The sequence below is a fragment of the Chiloscyllium plagiosum genome, unplaced genomic scaffold (genome assembly GCF_037043375.1).
Source record: "Chiloscyllium plagiosum isolate Xiang-an unplaced genomic scaffold, Cpla_swu_hap1 HiC_scaffold_39, whole genome shotgun sequence".
In the NCBI taxonomy this organism is placed as follows: domain Eukaryota; kingdom Metazoa; phylum Chordata; class Chondrichthyes; order Orectolobiformes; family Hemiscylliidae; genus Chiloscyllium; species Chiloscyllium plagiosum.
In genome coordinates this window covers 19574448-19602056 of record NW_028270177.1, presented here as the reverse complement: position 1 = coordinate 19602056, position 27609 = coordinate 19574448, and the positions used below count along the sequence as shown (strand labels likewise).

The following is a 27609-nucleotide window of genomic DNA, read 5'->3' as shown; positions in this document are numbered from 1 at the left end:
CCCCCCCCTCCTCCCCCCCCTCCTCCCCCCCCCCCTCCTCCCCCCCCTCCTCCCTCCCCCCCTCCTCCCTCCCCCCCTCCTCCCTCCCCCCCTCCTCCCTTCCCCCCTCCTCCCCCCCCTCCTCCCCCCCCCTCCTCCCCCCCCCTCCTCCCCCCCCCTCCTCCCCCCCCCTCCTCCCCCCCTCCTCCCCCCCCCTCCTCCACCCCTCCTCCTCCCCCCTCCTCCCCTCCCTTCAAACCTCCTCCCTTTCCCCCCCTCTCCTCCCTTTTCCCCCCTCCCTTCCCCCCCCTCTCCTCCCTCCCCCTCTCCTCCCTTTCCCCCCCCTCTCCTCCCTTTCCCCCCCCTCTCCTCCCTTTCCCCCCCCTCTCCTCCCTTTCCCCCCCTCTCCTCCCTTTCCCCCCCCTCTCCTCCCTTTCCCCCCCCCTCCCTCCCTTTCCCCCCCTCTCCTCCCTTTCCCCCCCCTCTCCTCCCTTTCCCCCCCCCTCTCCTCCCTTTCCCCCCCTCTCCTCCCTTTCCCCCCCCTCTCCTCCCTTTCCCCCCCCTCTCCTCCCTTTCCCCCCCCCTCTCCTCCCTTTCCCCCCCCCTCTCCTCCCTTTCCCCCCCCCTCTCCTCCCTTTTCCCCCCCCTCTCCTCCCTTTTCCCCCCCCTCTCCTCCCTTTCCCCCCCCTCTCCTCCCTTTCCCCCCCCCTCCTCCCTTCCCCCCCCCTCCTCCCTTTTCCCCCCCCCTCCTCCCTTTTCCCCCCCCCTCCTCCCTTTTCCCCCCCCCTCCTCCCTTTCCCCCCCCTCCTCCCTTTCCCCCCCCCTCCCTTTCCCCCCCTCCTCCCTTTCCCCCCCCCCTCCTCCCTTTCCCCCCCCCTCCTTCCTTTTCCCCCCCCCTCCCTTTTCCCCCCCTCTCCTCCCTTTCCCCCCCCTCTCCTCCCTTTTCCCCCCCCTCTCCTCCCTTTTCCCCCCCCTCTCCTCCCTTTTCCCCCCCTCTCCTCCCTTTTCCCCCCCTCTCCTCCCTTTTCCCCCCCTCTCCTCCCTTTTCCCCCCCCTCTCCTCCCTTTTCCCCCCCTCTCCTCCCTTTTCCCCCCCCTCTCCTCCCTTTTCCCCCCCCCTCTCCTCCCTTTTCCCCCCCTCTCCTCCCTTTCCCCCCCCCCTCTCCTCCCTTTTCCCCCCCCCTCTCCTCCCTTTTCCCCCCCCCTCCTCCCTTTTCCCCCCCCTCCTCCCTTTTCCCCCCCCCTCTCCTCCCTTTTCCCCCCCCTCTCCTCCCTTTTCCCCCCCCTCTCCTCCCTTTTCCCCCCCCTCTCCTCCCTTTTCCCCCCCCTCTCCTCCCTTTTCCCCCCCTCTCCTCCCTTTCCCCCCCCCCTCCTCCCTTTTCCCCCCCCTCTCCTCCCTTTTCCCCCCCCTCTCCTCCCTTTTCCCCCCCCTCCTCCCTTTTCCCCCCCCTCTCCTCCCTTTTCCCCCCCCTCTCCTCCCTTTTCCCCCCCCTCTCCTCCCTTTTCCCCCCCCTCTCCTCCCTTTTCCCCCCCCTCTCCTCCCTTTTCCCCCCCCTCTCCTCCCTTTCCCCCCCCCTCTCCTCCCTTTCCCCCCCCCTCTCCTCCCTTTCCCCCCCCCTCTCCTCCCTTTTCCCCCCCCCTCTCCTCCCTTTTCCCCCCCCCCCCCCCCTCCCTTTTCCCCCCTCACAAGCACATTCAGCAAGTATATAGGGAAGCAAATAAAATGTTGGTCTTTATTTCAAGGGAAATGAAGTATTAAATTAGGGAAGCCCTGGAAAAATTATACAATGCACGAGTTAAACCACACCTGGAATGGTGTGAACAGTTTTGGTCCCTTCGACTAAGGAAAGATATACTGGTTTCGGAGGCAGGACAGAGGGCGAGTTCTCAAGGTTGATACTGGGTATGGAAGGTTATTTTTATGAGGAGAGTTTGAGGAGGTTGGGCTTGTAATCCTTCAAGCTTAGAAGAATGAGGAGACCTTATGTAACGTTTAAGGTTCTTAGGGGGTTTGACATGGTAATTATTTATACATTGTTTCCCCTTGTGGGAGAGTCTTAGACCAGAGGGCATAATCTTAGCATACGAGGTTGCCCATTTAAGAGAGATGAGAAGGAATTACTTCTCAGAGGGCTGTGAAACTGGAATATTTTATTGCAAACGGCTATTGAGGCTGGATGATTAAGTATATACAAGGCCAAGATAGACAGATTTTTATTCAGTCAGGGAATCAAAGGTTATAGGGAAAATGAAGGAGAGTTGAGGATTATCAGATCAACCATGATATTATTGAATGGCAGAGCATATTCAGTGGGCCAAATAGCCTGCTTCTGCTCCTCTGTTTCATGGTCTTGGTGCTGCCTCATTTCTCGCATTTTGTCCACCATAAACTTAATCCAAAACTTTACTTCCCATGACTTAACTTGCGGTGATTCATGTTCTTCCTAATATTCTAGTGTTTGCTGAGCCACATTAGCTCCAGGTCAATCAGAACCTTTGTTATGAAATTCATTTCCTTGTTTTCAATTCCCTCTGGGACTTTTCCCTCCCTTTTTCTGTAATCTCCACCAGCCCCACACCCTCCGAGAAGTCTGCACACTACAAATTCTCTATCTATGGCATCCTCAATTTCATCTACTTCACCATTGATGCCTGCCATTGTCTAGGCCCCAAAATCCCTGTACTTTTCCAGCCCTGTATCTTGTTCTTCTCTTTTCAGACTCTGCTCAGCACTTACCTTTCTGACCACACTTTTGGTTGTTGACCTAATAATTGTGACTCATTGTCATACTTTGCTTTATGAAGCTGCTGTGATGTAGCTTCGGACATTTCATAATGTTAAAGGTGGTTTATGTAAATACACATTTTGGTTAAATAATATGCAAAATGCTTCACAGCAATATGATCAAAAATGTCTAATATTTGGATAGGTGCTAAGAATTTTTATCAATCTACTAACCCAGTGTGCCTAAGGCATTTATAAATTTGTTTAAACAAAACTTTGGCAGTGAAAGCATAGAACTGAACTTAAAGATAATTTAGTTTTCCATATGAAAAGGTAGCTGTAGATTATGATTTAATTGTTTGTTAGGGACTATTCATAAGACTTGCCATAAAAAGTGACTTGTTGATTATTTTATGATTGTGTATGTAATACTAACTGTTCGACCTTCAATTACTTTTCTGTTATAAAAATGAATATGATTCTGGGTGACCCCTTTGCTTTTACTCATGGTATAGTCAGAATTCTGCTATCAGTGAACATTGTCAACTCACATGATCATTTGTTTGGCAAGCTTTGTAGAACAATCTGTTGCATCATTTAGAATCAGCTGTTCTGAGGGCAGAAAACTGGCGTCTTTCACATGAAATGAGATTAAAATTTTGGCTTTTCTAGCAATCAAGGTGCTTAATGAAGCTTAGAAATATCGTTGATGAGAAGGCTTTTTAGCAGAAGGCATCACTTGTCACTTATCCTCCATCCTTGAGGAACTGAGGGGTGCTTGGACTGACATTGACAGAAACCAGAATGAGAGAGACATGTTTACCTTTTCAGCTACAGAATCTAAGGGCTTTTCGTTCAATAAATGCCATTAATACAATGAATACAACAAGTATGGATTTTTTTTGACAGAAGGGGAAATGTTAAATGATAGTAGGGAGTGATTAGAAATATTCCCATCTACTTCCAGAGCCCTTCTTGTTGTAGTGAAACCTAATCACTATTTGGTTACAACATGAATTATACAAAGTCCCACAAATTCAATAAACTAATTTATCTGTGTACTAAATGTGGTAATAACTGGCCATCTCAGCCCAGTTCACAATGCCTGCATATAATGCTGAAAAAAATTGACCTGGGTTTTCTCATCAGCAGTGAATAATTAGCACTCACCATTTGTCACGCTTGCAGCTGTCCCTGGACTTTTTAAAGACTTTTATATGGCAATTTAACTACTTGGATTCCACTTCAGTAATGCCCTCTACAGGATGCCTAACAGTCTGTGTAAACCAGGCAGTCAAGAGCAGGCCACTTCAACCCCTTAGATTGAAGAATTCTCACTGAGACACGTGGGGCAGAATTTTCACTGCGTGACCCATGATTTTAGAAGGGGGAGCTTAATTGAGCAGGAGCGAGAATTCAGTTTCCTGTCAGCAGTGTTTTCTATTAGGAACCTTTCAGGCAGGTTGGCTTTCCTGACCTTCATGTTGAGAACCTGTTTTGCATTCATTAGCATGTCATGAATACTTATTGACTTCCCAGTCTACTGGAATTACAGTCAGGAACAGAATCTTATTATCCACAAGTGGAAAACATATGCCAAGGCGGTCTACATCAGTTGTGATGGCCTCTTGTTGCCATCCATAGGGAAAACAACTTTCCTTTCTCCTTCACAGCCCTAAGAAGAATGTATGATTTGAAAATTTTTGCCTGCTCTCTGACAACTCCAAGGGTGGTCAGAGTGATGAACAGAAGTTGAGTGGTGTTCCTTGATTGTGAAAAAACAAGTGTTGTCTGTCTGGATAAAGTGCCTGAATCTTGGAGCCTGGCAGGCTTCAGATCTTCCTGCCTGTAAAAATACAGTCACCCAAGTCATCTTCCACTTCTTCTGGAGGTCAGTGATAATCACAGGGACACCATGTGCAAAGCTGTAGAAAAAGGAGGAGGAATGTACACCATGCAGCTCTCATCCTGATGGCCACTTTGGTGTGTAGCTGCATCAAACTGTGCATGGACCCTTGGTGCGCAAACATCAAGTGTCATTATGTACTGAGGCCCTGAGCGGACCATGAAAGACATTTGACAGAATGCCTCATTGCCAGAACTTTCCAACAAGCACCAAGGCATTCCTTGGCTGGTGAGAAGGAAGTCTGGAGAGAGATGCAGTGGTTTTTGTTGAGGTTTGTCCGGAATAGTTCCGTGATACAGGATTCTGTGTTCTACGGGCTGTTCCCTGGGATGCAAACTGAGACAAACATTGATTGTGCCTGGAGAACCATCAACTCAGTGAAAGACGCTCTTTGGTCTGCCCTAAACTTGTTGGTCTTCCAGTGGAAAGAGTTGACCTTGATTGAATGTTGCAGACCTGTACATTCTAAAATTTGGAGCAGCTGCCACCAAGGCACGTTGGGAACAGACCACCATCCACTCCTGTCAGTTATCAGACCCTCCCTGTGTCTCCAATATATGTAAATAGTACATTGCATAAATAATCTAAACATTCAGAGCACAGCTGAGAGAGTAATGTTACAGGTTCGGGGAATAGGCTTTACCTGTATCCCACGTTTGATGGCCAGGTTTTAACTCACAAGGGAGAGGGAGTAAAAGCCCAGTCTCTATCTCTTTGTGATATGCTCCTCCCAAGATAATCTAGCCTGACAATGAAGGGTACAAAGGATCGTTCTTGCCTTGATTTACCTTGGCACTGAGGCCATTTTGAAATAGTCGCAGATGCCTATGAGTCTGCACACTGAAGTCGTATTTATCTCTGTGGGACTTGGTAGGCCAGGACCTGCTGGAGGTGTATGACAGTATGCTTCTGATAGGTGGGGGATTATCACCCTCCTCTATATGCAGAAGGGGGAAAGGGAGGAAATTAGAAATTGGTGACCAATCTCTCTGATAAATATGGATTACAAAATCCTATCTAACGTCATTGGCAACTGGGTCAAGCCTGCTGTGGATTTGGTTATTCACCCTGACCAAACCTGTGGTGCAGTGGGCACGAAGATCTCCTGACAGCCTCAAGCTCCTCAGGGATATGGTCATGTATGAGCCTGCCTCATCAGCCTAGACCAGGAAAAGGCCTTTGACTGGATATCGCACACCTGTATATGGGATATGCTGTCTAAAATGGGCTTTGGGATGGTATGTGCAGTTGGATCTGACTGCTGTACACCAGCATCAGTACTTCAGTCCAATCAGTGGGTGGAAATCAGAAAACTTCCCGATCAGATCCGGAGTAAGGAAGGGCTGCTTTCTCTCTGCTGCCTTGTTTGTGTGTTGAGTCCATCAGGAAGAATGCAAACCTGAAAGGGGTGACTATTCCAAGCAGTGGAGGGTACATGGATGATGTCACCGTTTTCTGCTGGGATCCGCTGTCAGTGTGCAGACTCATGAGCATCTGTGACCAGTTTGAACAGAACAAACAATTGTTATTTTCATTCAGTAGATAACCAAAAAACAAGGGTCATCATTGGTTGTGCTTCTTCCAGGAATACCTGTTATGAAAAACAACATAACACTTTTTGTTTGCCTAAATGCAGCTAGAAATATGAATTGGTCTAAATTATGAAAACTTGAAGAAAACTGAAATTGGTATTCCTATAACATTCAACTGTTTAAAGGCTAAAAAGACAAAGTCTAAAGAGAACGATTCAAAAATTTAATTTGAACATTGGAAATCAATGCACATTGCATCATTCACATGGACTTGGCAGATCAAGTGACCTGGACTGTGACCATTCTTAATCTACATTCAAGTTGTAGGATTTCTCAGAGTTACAATGTGGAGAAAAAGTAAAAGTTTGCACAGAGGACGCGGAAAGCTGAAGCATGGAGGACAATTTTTAATTTTTTTAAATAAGCAGGAAGGGAGTTGGTGTGAATTGGGAGCTCTGAGACAGACTTGTATGTTTGTTTAGTATTTTTCTCAGAGAGAAATTTGGTGGGGGGAAATACTTTACAAACCAAGTGCTACAACAATGTAGAGTTTGATGCAGAATAAACACAATTAAGGAATGTGTATGTTTTAAAGAAAACAAAAACAACCATTTATTAAAATAACTATTGGTCGCTTGTGTCAAGTCTCATTTCAGCTGAAAAAATTACAAGTTGAGTCTCTAGATTTTTCAGCATGATTCCTTGGCACGTTTGCAGTGCAGAATGCAATGTATCAAAAGCAATGATTTATTATATGTCCGTTTTAGAACTTCTAACAGAGCTGGTGTTGTAATTTTATTAAACTTCAAGTTTTGAGTTGTAAAATTATATTCCTGATTATTTGTAAAAGAGTTGATTGCTGTTTTGCAGGAGCTCTCATTTGATGGAATGGGGGGAGGGATGAGAAATGTTTTGAAAGACCAGTGTGTAAAAGAATTGAATCTGTGTAATTGTAAATTGAGCAGTAAATCTTGGTCGAGAGAAATAAAGAAGCAAATGCAAGGTGAGAAAAACTTTTTTTCACACAGTGAATACCCTGGAGTCAGAATACATTGCTTGAAAGTGTAGTGAAATCAGGTTCAATTGAGATATTCAAGAGGTTTTAGATGATTGTTTAAATAAAAAAGAACATGCAGCTTATGGGGAAAAGGAAGGAGATTGGCATTAATTGAAATTGTGAGTCAGTGCAGACAGAGGGGGCCTCTATCTGTCATGTATCAAATCAGATTCTGTGAAATATTGTCCATGCACATCCTTTAAGAATAATAATTATTGTTAAAATACTTATAGAGGCCAATAACCTTTTTAAAATTTAATTGATAGATAAAAGGATGGCACAACAAGGTTTTGTATTTTTTTAACACTTTTGCTGTAAGAAACACACTAAAAGCAGCATTTATTAAACAATATTTTTGTCAGTAAATTATACTTTAAATCAGAGAAAACGTTACCCTGTCTACTCTGAACACAACTGAACAATTCACTTCACAAGTATACATTACACAGTTACTTCAGTAATAACTCAGTTTTCCAGCATATGATCAAAATGGTTCTTAGCTCCCAAGCGTTAACAGCCATTCCCTCTTTTCCTGTCTTGGTAACTTTTCAGGAATATCTTTGAAACTATATGAAAGCCCATCTTCATAGTAGTGTGAATCACTTGGGCCTTACATCCAGTGGGAGTACTGATTATCTATCCTTGAAATCCAATCTTTCTTTTATCTTGGAAGAAAGTAAGTCATGGAGGTCTTAGAAAATATAAAGATGAACCAATCTCAGGGACCTGATCTAGTGTATCCCAGGACATTGTGGGAAGTTAGGAAGGAAATTGCAGGGCCCCTTGCAGAAATATTTGTATCATCTTTTCTTGCAAGTGTGGTGCTGGATAAGTGGAGAGTGGCTAATGTTGTGCCTTTGTTTAAAAAGGGATGTAAGGAAAAACCTGGGAACTGTAGCTCTGTGAATCTGACTTTGGTGGTGGGTAAATTGTTGGAGGTGATTCTGAAAGGTAGTTTGTATAAGAATTTGGAGAGGCAAGAAATGATCAGGAATAGTCAGCATGGTTTTGTGTGAGGGAAATCATGACTCAAATTTGATTGAGTTTTTGAAGAAATAACCAAGATTGATGAGGGCAGAGTGGTAGACACTGTTTACTTAGACTGTAATAAAGTCTTTGACAAGGTTCCGCGTAATGGACTAATTAGATTCATATAGAATTTGAGGTGAGCTTGCCAATTGGATACAAAATTGGTTTAACAATAGGAATCAGGGAATGGTGGTGGAAGGTTGTTTTTCAGACTGGAGGCCTGTGACTAGTGGTGTTCCACAGGAATCGGTGCTGGATCCAATTTTGTTTGTCATTTATATAGATGATTTAGATGAGAATATAGAACGTATGGTTTGTAAATTTGCAGGTGACATCAAAATTGGTGGTATAGTGGACAGTGAAGAAGATTATCTAAAATTACAAAGAGATTTTGTTCAATTGGGTCAATGGGCTGAAGAGTGACACTTGGAGTTTATTTTGAAAAAAGAAACAAGGGTAGGACTTACACAATTAAAAGTAGAGCCTTGGGTAGTGTTGTAGAACTGAAAGATCGAGGGGTTCTTCAGGTATGTGATTCTTTGAAGTTTGCGTCACAAATAGACAGGGTGCTTAAGAAGGTGTTTAGCACGCTTGCCTTCGTTGCTCAGACCTTTGAGTATAGGAGTTGGGACATTATGATGAGGTTGTACAGGACTTTGGTGAGGCTTCTTCTGGAATACGGTGTCCAGTACTGGTTGCCCTGTCATTGGAAGGATATTATTAAGCTGTGATTTGGAGATGCTGGTGTTGGACTGGAGTGTACAAAGTTAAAAATCATACAACACCAGGTTATAGTCCAACAGGTTTAATTGGAAGCACACTAGCTTTCGGAGTGCCGCTTCTTCATGTGATTGTGGAGGACACAATTGTAAGGCACAGACTTTATAGCAAAAGTTTACAGTGTGATGTAACTGAAATTATGCATTGAAAAATACCTTGATTTTCTGTTGAGTCTTTCATCTGTTCGAATACCATGATAGTTTCACTTCTTTCATGTGTAAATCACAAAACATTTTTTTAAAAGTTGCATTCTCAGGTTAACTGTAACAATTGGTGTTAGCTAGACATAGCTCAGAAGAAATTTATCTGGATGTTGCCGGGAAAGAAGGGTTTGAGTTTTAAGGAGAGGCTAAGTAGGCTGGTACTTTTTTCACTTGAATGAAGGAGGTTGGGGGGAGGGGTGACCTTATAGCGGTTTATAAAATCGTGAGGGGTATAAATAAAGTGAATGGCAGGTGTCTTTTCCCTAGGATGGGGCATTTCAAGACGAGAGGGCATATTTTTAAGGTGAAAGGAGAAAGATTTTAAAAAGACATGAAGGGCAACATTTTTACACAGAAAATGGTTTGTGTGTGGGATGAACTGCCAGAAGAAGTGGAGGATGTAGGTATAGTTACAATGTTTAAAAGACATTAGGATAAGTACATGAATATAGTCATAGTCATAGAGTCATGGAGACCAGATATCCTAACCTAATCTAGTCCTATTTGCCAGCAGTTGGCCCATACCCCTCTAAACCCTTTCTATTCATATACCATCCAGATGCCTTTTAAATGCTGTAATTGTTCCAGCCTCCATCACTTCCTATGGCAGCTCATTCCATACACGCACCACCCTGTGTGTGAAAATGTTGCCCATTAGGTCTCTTTTATATATCTTTCACCCTAAAACTATGCCCTCTAGTTCTGGACTTCCTACACTTCAGGGAAAAGACCTTGTCTGTTTATCCTATCCATGCCTCTCATGATTTTATAAACCTTTATAAGGTCACCGCTCAGCCCCCAATGCTCATGAAAAAACAGCCCCAGCCTATTCAGCCTCTCCCCATAGCTCAAATCCTCCAATCCTGGCAACATCCTTGTAAATCTTTTCTGAACCCTTTCAAGTTTCACAACATCTTTCCGATAGGAATGAGACCAGAATTGCACGCAATATTCCAACAGTGGCCTAACCAATGTCCTGTACAGCCGCAACATGACCTCCCAACTCCTGTATTCAATGCTCTGACCAATAAAGAAAAGCATACCAAATGCCGCCTTCACTATCCCATCTACCTGCGACTCCACTTTCAACGAGCTATGAACCTGCACTCCAAGGTTTTTTTTGTTCCGGTTGTTTGGAGGGATTTGTGCCAAGCACAGGCAGGTGGAGCTAGGTTTAGTTTGGGATTATGGTTTGCTTGGACTGAAGGGTCTGTTTTCATGCTGTATGACTCTATGACTCTAAGTAATTGAACAGTTTAGTGCAGAACCATGTCCAATAATTTTATCCACCCCTTGTTAAGACTTTGGAGATGAGCAGACTTATAAGATCATAGAATCCATACAGTGGGGAAACGGGCCATTAGGCCCACTGGATCCACACAGACCCCTCATAAAGATTTCTCTGCCCCCACCCCCCCATATTCCCATAACTCTGTACTACCCATGGCCAATCCACCTAGCCTGCACATCCCTGGACGCTATGGGTAATTCAGCATGGCCAATCCACATAACCTATACATCTTTGGGCTGTGGGAGAAACCCGAAGCGCTTGGAGGAAACCCACACAGACACTGTGAGAATGTGCAAACTCCACACAAACAGTTGCCTGAAGCTGGAATCAAACCTGGGTCCCTGGCGCTGTGAGGCAGCAATGCTAACCACCGAGCCACCGTGTCACCCGAATGATTACAAATATATATGCATCTGCTGTTGCCTCGAAGTGTGAACACCTTACACCTTCTCGCCAACAAAGCAACAGGTGCCTCCATTAATCTTTAATATCCACTTCATCCTCATCTGTTGTCAAGCAGACTTCAGAACAGGCCACACAAACTCCTTCATTTTACCCAAATTCAAAGCATTGTCCCAAAACATCACAATCTATCAAAACATTACAAATTTGGGAAAGGTGAAAATGGTGTGATATTGGTTTGAATTCTAAAAGAGAGGCACCACAGTGCTTTTAAATTTTAATATTTTAAACAGTTATTTCAGCAAGGGAATCATGGGGTATGAAGATAAGGGCAGGAAAGTGGAGTTGCTCTCATCTAATGGCAGAGCAGACTGAATGGGCTGAGTGACTTACTCCTACTCCTCAGACTTATGGTCTTATTTCAAAAGTATTAATCATATGAGTGTACATTGTGACCAAGGTTTCAGTCTCCCATTTCTAAACACTGGTGCATATCCTACCTCCCACCAGATTCCTTTAACAGATATGCTATGCTTGCAAACAAACTACCCAAATCTGCACATCAGGTTATCTACGTGACCTTCAAGCACAATCTTCACAGCTGCCTGAATAGCAGGAAGTGACGTTTTAAAGTCAGACATTCACTGAGATGTTGTTAGGTGGTGAAAGACGAATCCTACTACCTTAGTTAATAAATGTTACACAGAAATGCAGTTTCCTCATCATACAATTTTTAAAAATTATTTTAATTGCAGTGTCAACAAGTATTTGAGGGACTATCCCCGTGTCTGGATTTTCCCCATTAACAAGTTTTAATTACAGTACTTTACTTCATTGATTTATTTAACAGTATGTCACGCCTCATTTGATTTCAGTATATATGAAAACCTTACACCTTGACTGAGTGAGTAAAGAAATTACATTACAGAAAACTAAATGGGCGGTGGCTGAGGTTTTGGCTTGCAGATCAAACTTCCTGCTTGTAATCAAACAGTTTGTTCAGCTTTAAGTCAAAACAAGGCAGACCACATCCCCTGCAATTTTTCTTTTTCATAAGTAGAGTTCTGGAGTTGATTTTAATGGTGAGGTTTGAGGTATCAATGTCTGCATAAAGATTACTGTTTAAGTAATGGACAAAGTATGTTTGAAAACATTGAAAAGTTTCATGTCCACTGTTGCAACTAACAATCCATCCATGTACAGTCAATACTTAGAAATTCCTTGAAATTTACTGCTGTTTTCACGAGCAAACTGAAGATCATTGATAGAGATGCTGGGTAGAAATTATGCATTAATCTTTGATAGGGACAGGTTTTAAAGGCAGTGACAGATAAGACAAGTTTAGTAGAAGTTACTGTATAGAACTAATAAATGTTTCACGTATTGGCATTTTAATTATGTTGTTCCTGTAACCTGATTTGCAACTGCAATAAGTTCAGTGTTAAAAAATTAGAACTGCAATAGATGTCAACATGTATACAAAGGGAAATGTCAATTCGGTGTCAGCTTCAGATTTCAGAACATTGAAAATTTGATACAAATTTGAAGAGGCCTGTATCATTAGGATGTTACAAGCTGTTTCATTCAAAAATTGTTCAAAATATCCCAAGGACACCGTCACTTTAATTAAAGATAGTATCAATAAATCACAACACTGCCATTAGATTTGATTAGCTAGCAATGGAGCTGAAGCTGATTGGTTCAAGAGATGGTGATATTAAACCTGATTACAAATCATTGTGAGTTGAAGAGTGTGGTGCTGGAAAAGCGCAGCTGGGTGGACTGCATAAATTGTCATCAAAGGGTCATCAAGGGTATGGACTGAATAAGAGCAGGAGGGATAACAGCTAGAGAGTTTTAGTGCTTTTATTATATATAGATGAGGTCCCCTGAATCAAGGTGGATCTTTGAGCTGGTTAGTTCACTATTCACCCAGATCTGTGACTGCCCGGGAACTGCCTCCAAGATTACCAGATTTGACTTAATCACGAACCTGTTTCTCTGAAATGAAAATTGAGAGATGGGCCTTTTAAACTGAGGTGCTGAGTCAGAAGATGTCCTCGTTCAAGCTACTGAGCTCATTAATGAAGATTTTATTTGTAGTCACTTGAACGGGGTTCAAACCCATACAATTTTAAACTGGTCTCACATTGATTTGTAGAAGAAAGTGAGGACGACAGATGCTGGAGATCAGAATTGAAGAGTGAGGTGCTGGAAAAGCACAGCCGGTCAGGCAGCATCCGAAGAGCAGGAGAGTTGACATTTCGGGCATAAGCCCTTCATCAGGAATGAGGCTTGTTGGCCAAGGGTGCTGAGAGATAAATGGGATGGGGTGGGGCTGGGGGGAGGTAGCTGGGAATGGAATAGGTAGATGAAGGTGGGAGTGAAAGTGATAGGTCTGAGAGGAGGGTGAAGCAGATAGGTGGGAAGGAAGATAGACATGTAGGACCATTCAAGAAGATGGTGTCATGTTGGGAGGTTGGGACTGGAATAAGGTGGGTGCAGGGGAAATGGGGAAACTGGTGAAATCCACATTGATCCCTTGTGATTGGATCAATGTGGATTTCACCAGTTTCTGCATCTTTCCTCCCCCCACCATATCTCAGTCCCAGGCTCCCAACTTGACACCGCCCTCTTAAATGGTCCTACCTGTCTATCTTCCTTCCCACCTATCTGCTCCAGTCTCCTCTTCGACCTATCACTTTCACCCCACCTCTGTTCCCAGCTATTTTCCCCTAGCCCCACCCCATCCCATTTATCTCTTACCCCTTGGTCCACAAGCCTCATTCCTAATGAAGGGCTAATGCTTGAAATGTCAACTCTCCTGCTTCTCGGATGCTGCCTGACCGGCTGTGCTTTTCCAGCACCACACTCTTCAATTCTGATCTCCAGCATCTGTGGTCCTCACTTTCTTCTACAAATCAATGTGAGACCACTTTAAAGTACTATGGGTTTGAACCCCTGTTCGAGGGACTACAAATAAAATCTTCATTAATGAGCCCGGTAGCTTGAACGAGGACATCTCCTGACTCAGCACCTCAGTTTAAAGGGCCCATCTCTCAATTTTCATTTCAGAGAAACAGGTTCGGGATAAAGTCAAATCCGGTAATCTTGGAAGCAGTACCTGGGCACTCTCAGACTTGGGTGAATAGTGAACTAACTAGCTCCTAGATCCACCTTGATTGTCAGGGGACCTCATTCTACATATAATAAAAGCACTAAAACTCTCTAGCTGTTATCCCTCCTGCTGTTATTCAGTCCATACACTTGATGACTCTTTGATGACAATTCATGCAGTCCACCCAGCCCCCATCATCCCTCTGCCCTCCACATCCATTCAATACCAATTCATGCCTCATGTCCTCCCCCAAACTCCTTTAGTCCTTTGTAACCCCTGTTATGACTTATAAAATGTAGACCACATGAAAAGTTTGGGAACAATATGAGGATGAAACAAAATAAACTTCAAAAAATCTAAGAGAACTCTTCCTCTATATTACTCAATAGTCACAAAACCTTCCATTCATCATGAAACCTAAAGGAAGCTTTTACATCTGAAGGGATTGATCTCCTATAAAAATAAACTAATGTCTATTCATACCTCACTTAGATAACAGCTAATGTTTTAATACTCTTTAAGCTGTCAATCAAACTGTCCAAAAATCTGTTGATAAGATAATTGTAACTTTTGAAGCCAAACTTGTGAAGTCTAAGCCACAGCATGATAGACTAAGGATATGTACAAAACCCGCAGTTATAAAGCAAATTATCAGTTTGTTACATAAATAGGTTTGAAATTTTCACGTAAATTGAACCTACAGTAGGAGAGTTGAAATTCTGCATTAAGAAACACAACAGGAGAATACATGTTTGTGGCAATAGTGAACTTTTCCTAAATAACAAAGGCAGCAGTATGAATCTATTGTTAGACACACCAAGCAAAGTCAAATCAACCTCCCAATCACTGGATTCATAACACACTGAAAATAAAACATGCAATGATGCTCAAAATTCCTTAGTTCTTCCTAATAGTACTTCACATGCACGAGAATTCCCAGAAGAGTAGCATTCCAACTGAACCTCTGTCAACAAACATATTGACTTGAATCCCATTCATCACAGCCTGAGAAAAAGAACAGGAAATGACATCTCCACAGGAAATTATGTCACCAACCCAAAGAAACCTAAACACATAAATAAAAAGCGGGCCATACCAGCAGTGCTTCACCGGAGGCTCACTGATGTTACCTAGTATGGTGATGAAATGTCTGAAATGAAAACCTTCCAGCTTTGAGAGCAAACTTACATCCAGACCAAAATTAAGAATGTAACTTTGTCAGAACATAGATAAAGTACAAGGCAATCTAATTAATATCTATGTCTATTAATATCTAAGCTCAATTTTCTTTGATCATAAATCCTCATTCTCACACTGAGAGGCAGACATGATTAAGGGCTTCTTAAAAAAAAAAGCATAGTTTACTGTTTTAACAATGAATTCCTGCATTAAGAAATCCTTAGTTAATGGATTGTATTAAAAGTGTATAGGATTGTTTGTCTTGCTTGGATTCTGAAGCCATTGGTCAATGCAAATTACTTCAGCAGAATTATTCACCAACATATTATAGACTGGGAGTCTCTTCTCAGAAGATTAAACAATTCAATAACTGGAGTGAAATCCGAGAGCGCAAAACCAAAAGCCTGGTCCTGAAGCGTCCAAAATAAAACTGTCTCCTATCCAAACCCAGTCAGCACAGTTCATTTTGTGTTTTCTCTTTTCAACATCTTCTGGTTGGCCGGCCTATGACCAAGTCAACATCAAACCACCTGCTAAATTCCTGAGTGTAATGATGTCTCGGTGCCTAGCCTTCCACGGTGACCTTTGAGAAGTAATTCACCTGCATTATCTTTCCAGGCCAATTTCGAACAGCAAACATCAGACTTTTGTTCTTTTCTTTTTTTGTAGAAACAGGCTGTTGTTCAAAGCTCAATAATCAATTCTCAACTTCAACTCTTTTCCAAACCCAAAATTAGGGAAAAAAAAAGAAGTATTGGTGGTCCTAACACTACAAGCCATAGTAAACTTCCTCACACAAGATCTTAAGTTATGCAAAAGTGATACATTTTCACTAGGATCCCAGCAAAAAATACTAAACAAATGACACTGGCTAAACAGTGAGTCCTTGATTTGTGAGTTGGCCATTTCAGTGACCTATGTGGGCAGCATTTGGTTAAGATTTGAGTTGTGAAAGCTGCAAGGTTTTTATGAAAACTTCAGGTGCCATTCCTGTACCGAAAGGAAAATGCGTGTGAAACAGAGAAGCCTGAACCACAGCCAAAAACAGAACAAATAATCTTTTTTCAAAAGCAAAGGAAGCTCACCAGCTGCATTGTTGAATCTGCACTGAAAGTAACTTTATAGTCGTGCTACTATACCCTAGACATCAATAACAATTGCAAAAGAGAGGGACCATCAGGAAGATGACTACCAAATATACCAGTATGAACTGGAAGACTATGTCAGTGACTATTGGAAGTACATCTGAATACATCTTTTTAAGCATAGGGTGGAGCTATGTTTCTTAGATTTAGCCACTGTAAAAACCAAAAAGTTAATCGTTATTTTGCAGGAACTCTCATTTGAATTGTGGGGAGGGATGAGAAGTGCTTTGAAAGACTGGGGTGTGTAATAGAGTTGAACCCATGCAGTTGTGCATTAAGCAATAATTCCTGGCCAAGAGAAGAAGCAACTATGAATTGAAAAACCTTTTCAGATAGCAAGTAGGTGGGATCTGAAATACATTGCCTGGAAATGTAGAAGAGGCAGGTTCAGTTGAGACATTCAAGGGATTATTTGATTTTATTTAAACAATGCAGGATTACAGGGAAAAGGAAAAAAATGGCACAAAGTTAAAATGTACAGAGGTGGAGCAAACACAATGAGCAAAATGACTTTCTTCTGTTCCATAACAACTCTGAATAGGTATTCAGTGAAAATTAAGATAGCTAGTGGAAATGAGATGTTGCACAGAGTCAACTCTTAAGACCTGTCTGAACAGGACCCGAGAAATCCTGCTATACAGTGGAAAATGCTTTATGAGAAAAGTGAACTTTAGAATTCACCATTTTGAGTTAATGTCCACTGGCAACAGCCATGAGAATCAGTTATCAGTTCAAGAGCAAACACTGCAATTTCTCAGAGGCTGAGCTACCTGAGTGGATAATGAACTGGTTGTGGTTTCATGTCTGTCATAATTTTCCATAAGTACTACTTGTAGAGAAGAAAAGGTCATGACGTAGGGATACAAAGCTGACATAAAACATGAAGCTGCTGTATGTATTTGAACAACAACATCTACGGGCATTAGCTCCAGTTATTGATAGCCAGGACACAAACATCAGTCAAGCTGTGTGGGAAATGCAGTCTATTATGCGCACTGTGAAGCTGTCCTACATACCAAGACATTTGGAGATCATGTGGTTCAAAAGAACACTGGGCTCACCCATGTAAGAAATCTGGCTTCAGAGATTCAACCTGACACTACACAAAGATGTGACAAAGATGTTGCCAGGGTTAGAGGATTTGAGCTATAGGAAGAGGCTAAATAGGCTGGGGCTGTTTTCCCTGGAGCGTCGGAGGCTGAGGGGTGGCCTTATAGAGGTTTACAAAATTATGAGGGGCATGGATAGGATAAATAGACAAAGTATTTTCCTTGGGGTTGGGGAGTCCAGAACTAGAGGGCATAGGTTTAGGGTGAGAGGGGTCAGATATAAAAGAGACCTAAGGGGCAACTATTTCACTCAGAGAGTGGTACGTGTATGGAATGAGCTGCCAGAGGAAGTGGTGGAGGCTGGTACAATTGCACCATTTAAAAGGCATTTGGATGGGTATATGAAGGGTTTGGAGCGATATGGGCCAGGTCTTGGGAGGTGGGGCTAGACTGGATTGGGATATCTGTTCGGCATGGACGAGTTGGACCGAAGGGTCTGTTTCCATGCTGTACATCTCTATGACTCCATTGGTACATTGATGAAATGCAGCTATGGCAATTCTGCATGAAAACCATAAGTACTTTATCTTTTACCTGATGGACACAAATGGACTACCTGCATGTACAAAACTCAACATTGTGATCATTCCCAAAATCACCAAAGTACCAATTTCAGAAAAGATGCAGTTACATCAGTCGGCCCTCGCAGAAAGTGTAGTGTTCTCGTACAAGGGAAGCTTTAGAGTGAACTGAATTATATACTACATTATCATTCATTGTGTACATCACACAAACCTGTGCAGTTCTATTACAAATGTGTGAAGGAAAATGGCATAATCAAGTATGTTTGGCTCAAAATTTATAAATCTTCCTTTAAAGGGATACCTACACTAAGTTCCAATATTAGAAAAATTGAAACCCAAATTCACATGATGCAGTTCTTTTGCAAGGTGGATGCCAAGTATATTGTTTGGTTCACTTGGCAAAGGAATCTCAGGAAGTCACTGCTTTCAGGACACTGTTTACAGAAATTATTTACAGAGACTATATTTAAATTTCTGTCTGATGCAGCAGCATATGATGGAATGACTGAATGTATGTTAATGTATTGCCGATATTGCAGTGATGGGTAGAACCAAAAAGGAACATGACTGAAATCTACACTCATTGATGGCAACGATGGCAAATCGAGAAGGATTTATCTTCAACAGTAAAAAGTACCAGGTGAATGTTGGGTTAAGTCAACTCTTTTGACTCTCTCTATATTTAGGTTATGGGATCCGCCCTAACCCAGGCTAAGTCTTAGAGGTACAACAAATGATTACTGCTCAAGACAAAGAAGACCTATAGAGATATCTCTGATTTTACTTCCTAATGTCATGCATCCCAATCTTCTCCAAAATGCCTTGTTGTTCAGAGAGTTTGTAAGGAAATACAATCCATATTATGGCAGCAGGATTATCAATGTGTTCAAAACACTCAGATTAGCTTTTTCAGCAGAAAGTAGTACAATGCTGCGACATGGCGAAGAAGGTAATTCTAGAAATCTTCTAAAAAAAGGCCTAGGAGCGTTTATCATGCAAGATGGCAAGTCAATTTATCACAAGTACAATCCAATTATTGCAATACAGAGCATGAAACAATTGCTTTGGCATTCTGTATCACACGATTCAGCAAGTAACTTAATGTGGAAACAGATCATAAACCATTGGAAATGATATGGTGTAAAACCATGGTTAAACAGTGTTCACTCTGGTTTTCTTAATGACTGCACAGACCTCCAAGGCCCATATGCAGCAGCGACCTATGTGCAGTTTAAAGGGAACGTTGCTGATAAAGGCATCACTACACCATAATGACTTCTAGTGAAACTTAATTTGCTACAAACCTGGTACTTGAATGGTTACCTCAGACACACTAGACAGTCTGGACATTAGAGTGGAAGATTTGCTTAAGGTAGATTTTGATTAATTTTGGCCAGCAAAAGTGCAACCAACTTTAGGAATAAACAGCTAATGAACCATGGTTGAAGGTGTTATGGAAAGTTACAGAAGATGACAGTAAACATGAGGTTCCAGATACACTTCGATGTTTTTGGTCAAACAGAGATGAACTAGCCAGCTGTCTGTTAAGTAAGTTTGTTTTAGATTTTCAAGTAAGTTTAACCTACTCTACTTACCCATCCAGTATGAAAGTGGTAATTCTGTGTTCCAACATGAAAGTACAACTGAGAGTGTTCACCATCGACAAGGCACAAGTCAGGAGTATGATAGGCTATTCCCCATTTGCCCTTCATTGTTTAGACCATTGAGTACAGGAGTTGGGATGTCATGTTGTGGTTGTACAGGGTACTGGTGAGGCCACTTTTGGATTTGTGGTTGCCCTGCTGTAGGAAGGATGATATTAAATTGGAGAGGGTGCAGAAAAGATTTGCAATGATGTTAGCAAGTCTGGAAGGTTTGAGTTATATGGAAAGGCTGGTATTTTTTTCACTGGAGCATAGGAGGTTAAGGGGTGACCTTAGAGAGGTTTATAAAATCATGAGCAAAGATAAGTTGATTAGCAAAGGTCTTTTCCTTAGGCTAGGGCATTTTTTTATGGTGAGAGGGGAAATATTTAAAAGGGGCCTGAGGGGCCACATTTTCATAATGAGGGTATTTCGTATGTGCAATGAACTGCCCGAGGAAGTCGTAGATGCAGTTACAGTTCCAACATTTAAAAGACTTTTGAACAGGTACATGAATAGGAAAGGTTTAGAGGGATATGGGCCAAACGCAGGCAAATGGGACTAGTTTAGATTGAGAAACTTGGGCAGTATATACAAGTTGGATTGAAGGGTCTGATGTAGCGCCGTATGACTATATGAGTCTATGTCTGAATAGGTGCCACACTTGCTTGTCAAATAAGGCAATCCAGCAGATTATCTTTTTGAAACAACCACTGATGCATGTATTTATTTTTGTTATGTTTAAACCTCTAGGGATTTTAAAACTTCAAATCATTACCATTAAATAGACCTGTTCCATCCTTCAAGGGGGTTTACATTTAATCCTGTAGTCATGTCTCTCGCTGTAGTTTTAAGTGTCCTATAACAGCCCAAATGGCATCTCTTTGAACTTAGCACCAAGTTCAAATGGCGCTACTGTATTTGGATTTCCCTGTTGTGAATCACACCTCTTCTCCTTTCTCCTGTTGGCAAAAGTTTGATTTGTCGCACATGGAGGAGGACTTCCACAACCGGTTTGCCTACTATTTGTAATGGTCTACAGATACTTGTCAACTTGACAAAGACCTGACCCCTACATCTCAAAGGTTACTAATTGAGAGTGTAGTGATTGGACATCCTGCAGATATGAAAAACAGCAAATTAGGTCTTATTGGTTGTGGTGTTTTTAAAATCATGCATTGATAATGTATTAATCAGAGGTACATATTGGAAAAGCAACGTTAGAAATTTTCCTTCCATGAAATATATTTCAGGCAAGTTTATCCTATCTGCATAGCTGAATTAAAAAATGTAATGTTAATTTTTCTGATGTTTCAGGATGCATTTAAAAAGAAAAGCCCTGTCATAATGGTCTAGTATCCATTTAACTTTAGATGTCTTCTTTTGTTACATTTCCTTTTGCACTTATGCAACGCTTGCAATGTAAACAATTAGGAAAAACACTACCAAGTAACAGTGCAAAACTTGGAAAAACTGAAACCCTAAGCAGCATATATAGCATATGAAATGTAGGATCTCAGAAGTATATGGCATTAAGAGCTGACAAGGAGTTCCATCTAAGAACTGTCAAGTACAAGGGAGACCTGTTCTGTTGCATCTTCTTCTGGAAGTACAATTCCAGAAAATAGTCATTCAATGCTGATGCTTTTTGAGGTCCTAATTCTTTCGTCATTTACAAAGGCACAACAAAATAATAATTGGATTAAAATCTTTGGCTGAATAACCGTTTTCTGTCAATTAAAGGGTTTGATTCCCTGATCAATTTGATCTCATTGTCTGCATCGAGAAGTCATTTTAATGTTATGATAAGATTTGAGAAATCTCAGTGATGCAGCTTTATTGCATAAGGTGTAGAAAATATAAACTAGCATTTATGGTTTTGATATCATAAAGTATTGTAGAAGTGTTTTGTCATCATAAAGTAACCGTATCTATCAAAAGAAGCAATTATATTCTCTAGTGTAGACTTCAGTTGTGTCTTGTATATTTCAGTAGTGAGTGAGAAACACTTGCAGTGTCAGTACTTCATTCATGGCCGTAAGCTGTATAGTTGTTACCATGGTGCTTCTGATAAATTACAACTTTAGTGTCTTTGCCAGAATGGTATTGCAACTTCTTTGATCTAGAATTAAAGGGCTGATCAAACTGGAGAAATCCAGTTATTTCTGACTACCATGATTGCATCTTTCTTTCACAATTTCTGAACAGTTTTGGGCAGCGAGTATTTACCTGGCCTTAAAACCTTGAGCATACATTCTAGCAGGGGGAGAAAGGTTTTGTTGGATTTGTACATTTTTTGTTTTTCTTTTTGGTAGAGCAAAAGTTTTCTAAGTTTAAAGGCAAGATTGTCTTTTTTATTTTTGCCTGCATTATATTGGATAAAATCCTTTAAATTATTGGACTTTACCATATTTATACCATCATAACCTAACTAAACCTGTTTATTTGCACTTTTCCTCTGTTGGCATTTTAACTGATATTCACAGTAACATCATAATCGATTCCAAAATAAAAAAAAGAACCCTGAATTTGTATAAGTCTGAAGTGTTGGCAAGGGATTCAGATGATTTCAAGCACTTTAATTAATTCAAAATAACTCCATTAGAAATACACAAATTAGTGAAACTGTTGTTCAAATACACCAAAGTTGAATACAATTAGTTAATCTGACTAATTTGTCTGAACTATACCCTGCACTGCTCCAGTGTGAATTTTCATTTCCTATTTCAGCTGCTGCTAATTTTCTGGTGTTTATTTATGGGGGTACTTTACTCAGATCGAGGCCCATGGTGCATCCGATGGTTTTGCTTCTCTGAGAGATAGATAACTTCAGAGAGTGGGCAGCAAGATACCAGATGGAGTAGAATGTAGGGGAGTGTGAAGTTATGCACTTCAGTTGCAAGAATAGAAAAGTAGAGTTTTTTTTTAAAAGATAAGAAAATTGTTGGAATTGATGTTCAAAGATTTAAGTGTGCTCTTACAAGGAAGACAAAATTAGCATGGAGGTGCAGAAAGCAATTAGAAAGGTAAATAGTACGTTTGCCTTTATTGCACGAATAAAGACTTTTTTTCCCCAGTGGTGAAGGGTTTTGGTGAAGCCACATCTGGAGCACTGTGTGCAATTCTGGTCTCCACGTTTAAGAAAGAATATTCCTTAATTGCAGGTACAGCAAAGGTTCACTAAATTGGTCCCTGGGACAATGGGCTTGCCCTAAAATGAGGGGCTGAGGACACTGGGTCTATAATCTGTGGAGCTTACAAGAATAAGATGCTATTTTGGCAATACATATGAGATTCTGAAGGTGCTTAAAAGGATAGACGTTGATTGTTTCTGCTTATCAGGAAATCTGTCCCTTAGTACTGGAGGAACGCTGTCTCATTTTTATTGTATCAGTTGTGTATGATGGAAATGACAAAAGCTACTCTACTCAAAACACAGGGGTACAGTCTCAGAAGAATAATCATATAGGACTGAGATGGGGAGAAATTGTTTGTGGATCTTTGGAATACTCTTCTCCAGGGTGTTGCTAATGCCTCATGAGGCCAGAATAGATAGATTTTCAGTTAGTCAGTAAATCAAGAAATATGGGGAGTGAGTAGGAAGCTGGAGTTTAAGCTTATGATTGATTGTATTGAATGATGAGCAGGTCACCTGGTCCATGCAGGCAACCTCTGCTTCTACTTCTTGTGTTGCTTTGTTGAGCAACTCTCCCTGTGCCTCTTCTCTCCTGTGAATATTGAGTGTTGATTTTATAGGCACTAAATAACATTTGGTACTTTCCCCAACTGGCCATTATTCATATTGTCTTGACATTGTGGGGCCGACTGTAGCCAGTTCTGATTCTAACTTTTCCATATACATTTCTTCATTAGGAAAATCCAGGTTGACTGATTTCTTCTTCTCTGTTCAAGCACCAAATAACTGCCTACACAATTGAGTTAATCTAATTTGGCAAGGATAGGGGATGAATCTGGCTTAGTTATCTAGTTATCTGTCTCTCCAGTGAGAAGTGACTTTAAATTGCAGTTACAAATTGAGAGAAGTCTTGTAAAACTTTATACCATTCAAGATTCTTTCTGTCAAGTCGTTTATGGTCATCATGATCCATGATTAGTTTACACTTTTAATTGGTCTTGTGTGCTTTACCTTGTCAATGTTGTGGAAAAAAAGGATTAACTTTGAAGTTTTCAAAGTTTGTGACTCATTTTCTTCATAATTTGATGAAGGCATTTTTAAAACTACATCACTTTCCTTAATCTAGTCTGCTTTGTTGAGTTATTCTGATGATAGACATTACCATCTTAATGGATACAATGGGAGGTCTAGCTATTTGTGTAGCAAGAAGAATTAATCGCCAGTCATTCTTCCTCTTGAGAGCTGTGCCATATCCAATTGGTACCATTTCCCATCTTTTGAGAACCTGTTTAAACAATTCTGTTTTGCATCTGATTGTAGATTATTAGAAATCCAAAGGTAGTGAAGAAAATCATGATGGGCCCCCTGGACAGGGTGAATAACCAAGGTCATTTAATTGAGTCCAAAACTCGATGGCATAGGTTTAAGGTGAGAGGAAAAAGCTTCCAAGAGATCAGTTGTGATAGGGGATTCTGTAGTCCGAGGAACAGACAGACGTTTCTGTGGCCAGCAGAGAAAAACAGAATGGTGTGTTGTTTCCCTGGTGCCAGGATCAAGGATGTCTCAGAGAGGGTGCAGAATGTTCTCACAGGGGAGAGGGCCCAGCAAGAGGTCATTGTCCACATTGGAACCAACAATATAGGAAGGGAAAAGGTTGAGATTCTGAAGGGAGATTACAGAGAGTTAGGTAGAAATTTAAAAAGGAGGTCCTCAAGGGTAGTAATATCTGGATTACTCCCAGTGCTACGAGCTAGTGAGTGCAGGAATAGGAGGATAGAGCAGATGAATGCATGGCTAAGGAGCTGGTGTATGGGAGAAGGATTCACATTTATGGATCATTGGAATCTCTTTTGGGGTAGAAGTGACCCGTACAAGAAGGACGGATTGCACCTAAATTGAAAGGGTCTAATATACTGGCAGGGAAATTTGCTCAACCTACTCGGGAGGATTTAAACTAGTAAGGTGGGGGGGTGGGACCCAGGGAGATAGTGAGGAAAGAGATAAATCTGAGACGGGTACAGCTGAGAACAGAAGTGAGTCAAACAATCAGGGCAGGCAGGGACAAGGTAGGGGACGAATAAATTAAACTGCATTTGTTTCAATGCAAGGGGTCGAACAGGGAAGGCAGATAAACTCAGGGCAGGGTTAGGAACATGGGACTGGAATATCATAGCAATTACAGAAACATGGCTCAGAGATGGGCAGGACTGGCAGCTTAATGTTCCAGGATACAAATGCTACAGGAAGGACAGAAAGGGAGGCAAGAGAGGAGGGGGAGTGGCGTTTTTGATAAGGGATAGCATTACAGCTGTGCTGAGGGAGGATATTCCCGGAAATACATCCAGCGAAGTTATTTGGGTGGAACTGAGAAATGAGAAAGGGATAATAACCTTATTGGGATTGTACTATAGACCCCCTAATAGTCAGAGGGAAATTGAGAAACAAACTTGTAAGGAGATCTCAGCTATCTGTAAGAATAATCTGGTAGTTATGGTAGGGGATTTTAACTTTCCAAACATCGGCTGGGACTGCCATAGTGTTAAAGGTTTAGATGGAGAGGAATTTCTTAAGTGTGTACAAGCCAATTTTCTGAATCAGTATGTGGATGTGCCTACTAGAGAAGGTGCAAAACTTGACCTACTCTTGGGAAATAAGGCAGGGCAGGTGACTGAGGTGTCAGTGGGGGAGCACTTTGGGGCTAGCGACCATAATTCTTATCGTTTTAAAATCATGATGGAAAAGGATAGACTACTTCTAAAAGTTGAAGTTCTAAATTGGAGAAAGGCCAATTTTGACGGTATTAGGCAAGAACTTTCAAAAGCTGATGGGAGGCAGATTTTTGCAGATAAAGGGACGGCTGGAAAATGGGAAGCCTTCAGAAATGAGATAACAAGAATCCAGAGAAAGTGTATTCCTGTCAGGATGAAAGGAAAGGCTGGTAGGCACAGGGAATGCTGGATGACTGAAAAAATTGAGGGTTTGGTTAAGAAAAAGAAGGAAGCATATGTCAGGTATAGACAGGATAGATCAAGTGAATCCTTAGAGTATAAAGAAAGTAGGAGTATACTTAAGAGGGAAATCAGGAGGGCAAAACGGGGACATGAGATAGCTATGGCAAATAGAATTAAGGAGAATCCAAAGGGTTTTTACAAATAAATTAAGGACAAAAGGGTAACTAGGGAGAGAATAGGGCAACACAAAGATCAGCAAGGCGGCCTTTATGTGGAGCCACAGAAAATGAGGGAGATACTAAATGAATATTTTGCATCAGTATTAACTGTGGAAAAGGATATGGAAGATATAGATTGTAGGGAAATAGATGATGACATCTTGCAAAATGTCCAGATTACAGAGGAGGAAATGCTGGATGTCTTGAAACGGGTAAAAGTGGATAAATCCCCAGGACCTGATCAGATGTACCCGAGAACTCTGTGCGAAGCCAGAGAAGTGATTGCTGGGCCTATTGCTGAGATATTTGTATCATCAATGGTCACAGGTGAGTTGCTGGAAGACTGGAGGTTGGCAAACATGGTGCCCTGTTTAGGGAGGGCGGTAAAGACAAGCCAGGGAATTATAGATTGGTGAGCCTGACCTCGGTGGTGGGCAAGTTGTTGGAGGGAATCCTGAGGGACAGGATGTACATGTATTTGGAAAGGCAAGGACTGATTAGGGATAGTCAACATGGCTTTGTGCATGGGAAATCATGTCTCACAAACTTGATTGAGTTTTTTGAAGAAGTAACAAAGAGAATTGATGAAGGCAGAGCAGTAGATGTGATCTATATGGACTTCAGAAAGGCATTCGACAAGGTTCCCCATGGGAGACTAATTAGCAAGGTTAGATCTCATGGAATACAGGGAGAACTAGCCATTTGGATACAGAACTGGCTCAAAGGTAGAAGACAGAGGGTGGTGGTGGAGGGTTGTTTTTCAGACTGAAGGCCTGTGACCAGTGGAGTGCCACAAGGATCAGTGCTGGGCCCTTTACTTTTTGTCATTTACATAAATGATTTGGAAGTGAGCATAAGAGGTACGGTTAGTAAGTTTGTAGATGACACTAAAATTGGAGGTGTAGTGGACAGTGAAGAGGGTTACCTCAGACTACAACAGGATCTGGACCAAATGGGCCAATGGGCTGAGAAGTGGGCAGAAGGAGTTTAATTCAGATAAATGTGAGGTGCTGCATTTTGGGAAAGCAAATCTTAGCAGGACTTACACACTTAATGGTAAGGTCCTAGGGAGTGTTGCTGAACAAAGAGACCTTGGAGTGCAGGTTCATAGCTCCTTGAAAGTGGAGTTACAGGTAGATAGGATAGTGAAGAAGGCGTTTGGTATGCTTTCCTTTATTGGTCAGAGTATTGAGTACAGGAGTTGGGAGGTCATGTTGCAACTGTACAGGACTTTGGTTAGGCCACTGTTGAAATATTGTGTGCAAAATTCTGGTCGTCTTCTTATCGGAAAGATGTTGTGAAACTTGAAAGGGTTCAGAAAAGTTTTACAGGGATGTTGCTAGGGTTGGAGGATTTGAGCAATAGGGAGAGGCTGAACAGGCTGGGGCTGTTTTCCCTGGAGTGTCGGAGGCTGAGGGGTGACCTTATAGAGGTTTACTAAACTATGAGGGGCATGGATAGAATAAATAGACAAAGTCTTTTCCCTGGGGTCGGGCAGTCCAGAACTCGAGGGCATAGGTTTAGGGTGAGAGGGGAAAGATATAAAAGAGACCTCAGGAGCAACCTTTTCATGCAGAGGATGGTACGTGTATGGAATGAGCTGCCAGAAGAAGTGGTGGAGGCTGGGACAATTGCAACATTTAAGAGGCATTTGGATGGGTATATGAATAGGAAGGGTTTGGA

The 27609-nt window shown here is 41.8% G+C and overlaps 1 protein-coding gene across 5 annotated transcripts in view; it reads left to right on the top strand.

Moving 5' to 3' along the window:
- The window catches only part of atosa (atos homolog A), a 100538-nt gene that overhangs the window by 1524 nt on the left and 71405 nt on the right, over window positions 1-27609 (top strand). The window lies entirely within an intron of this gene.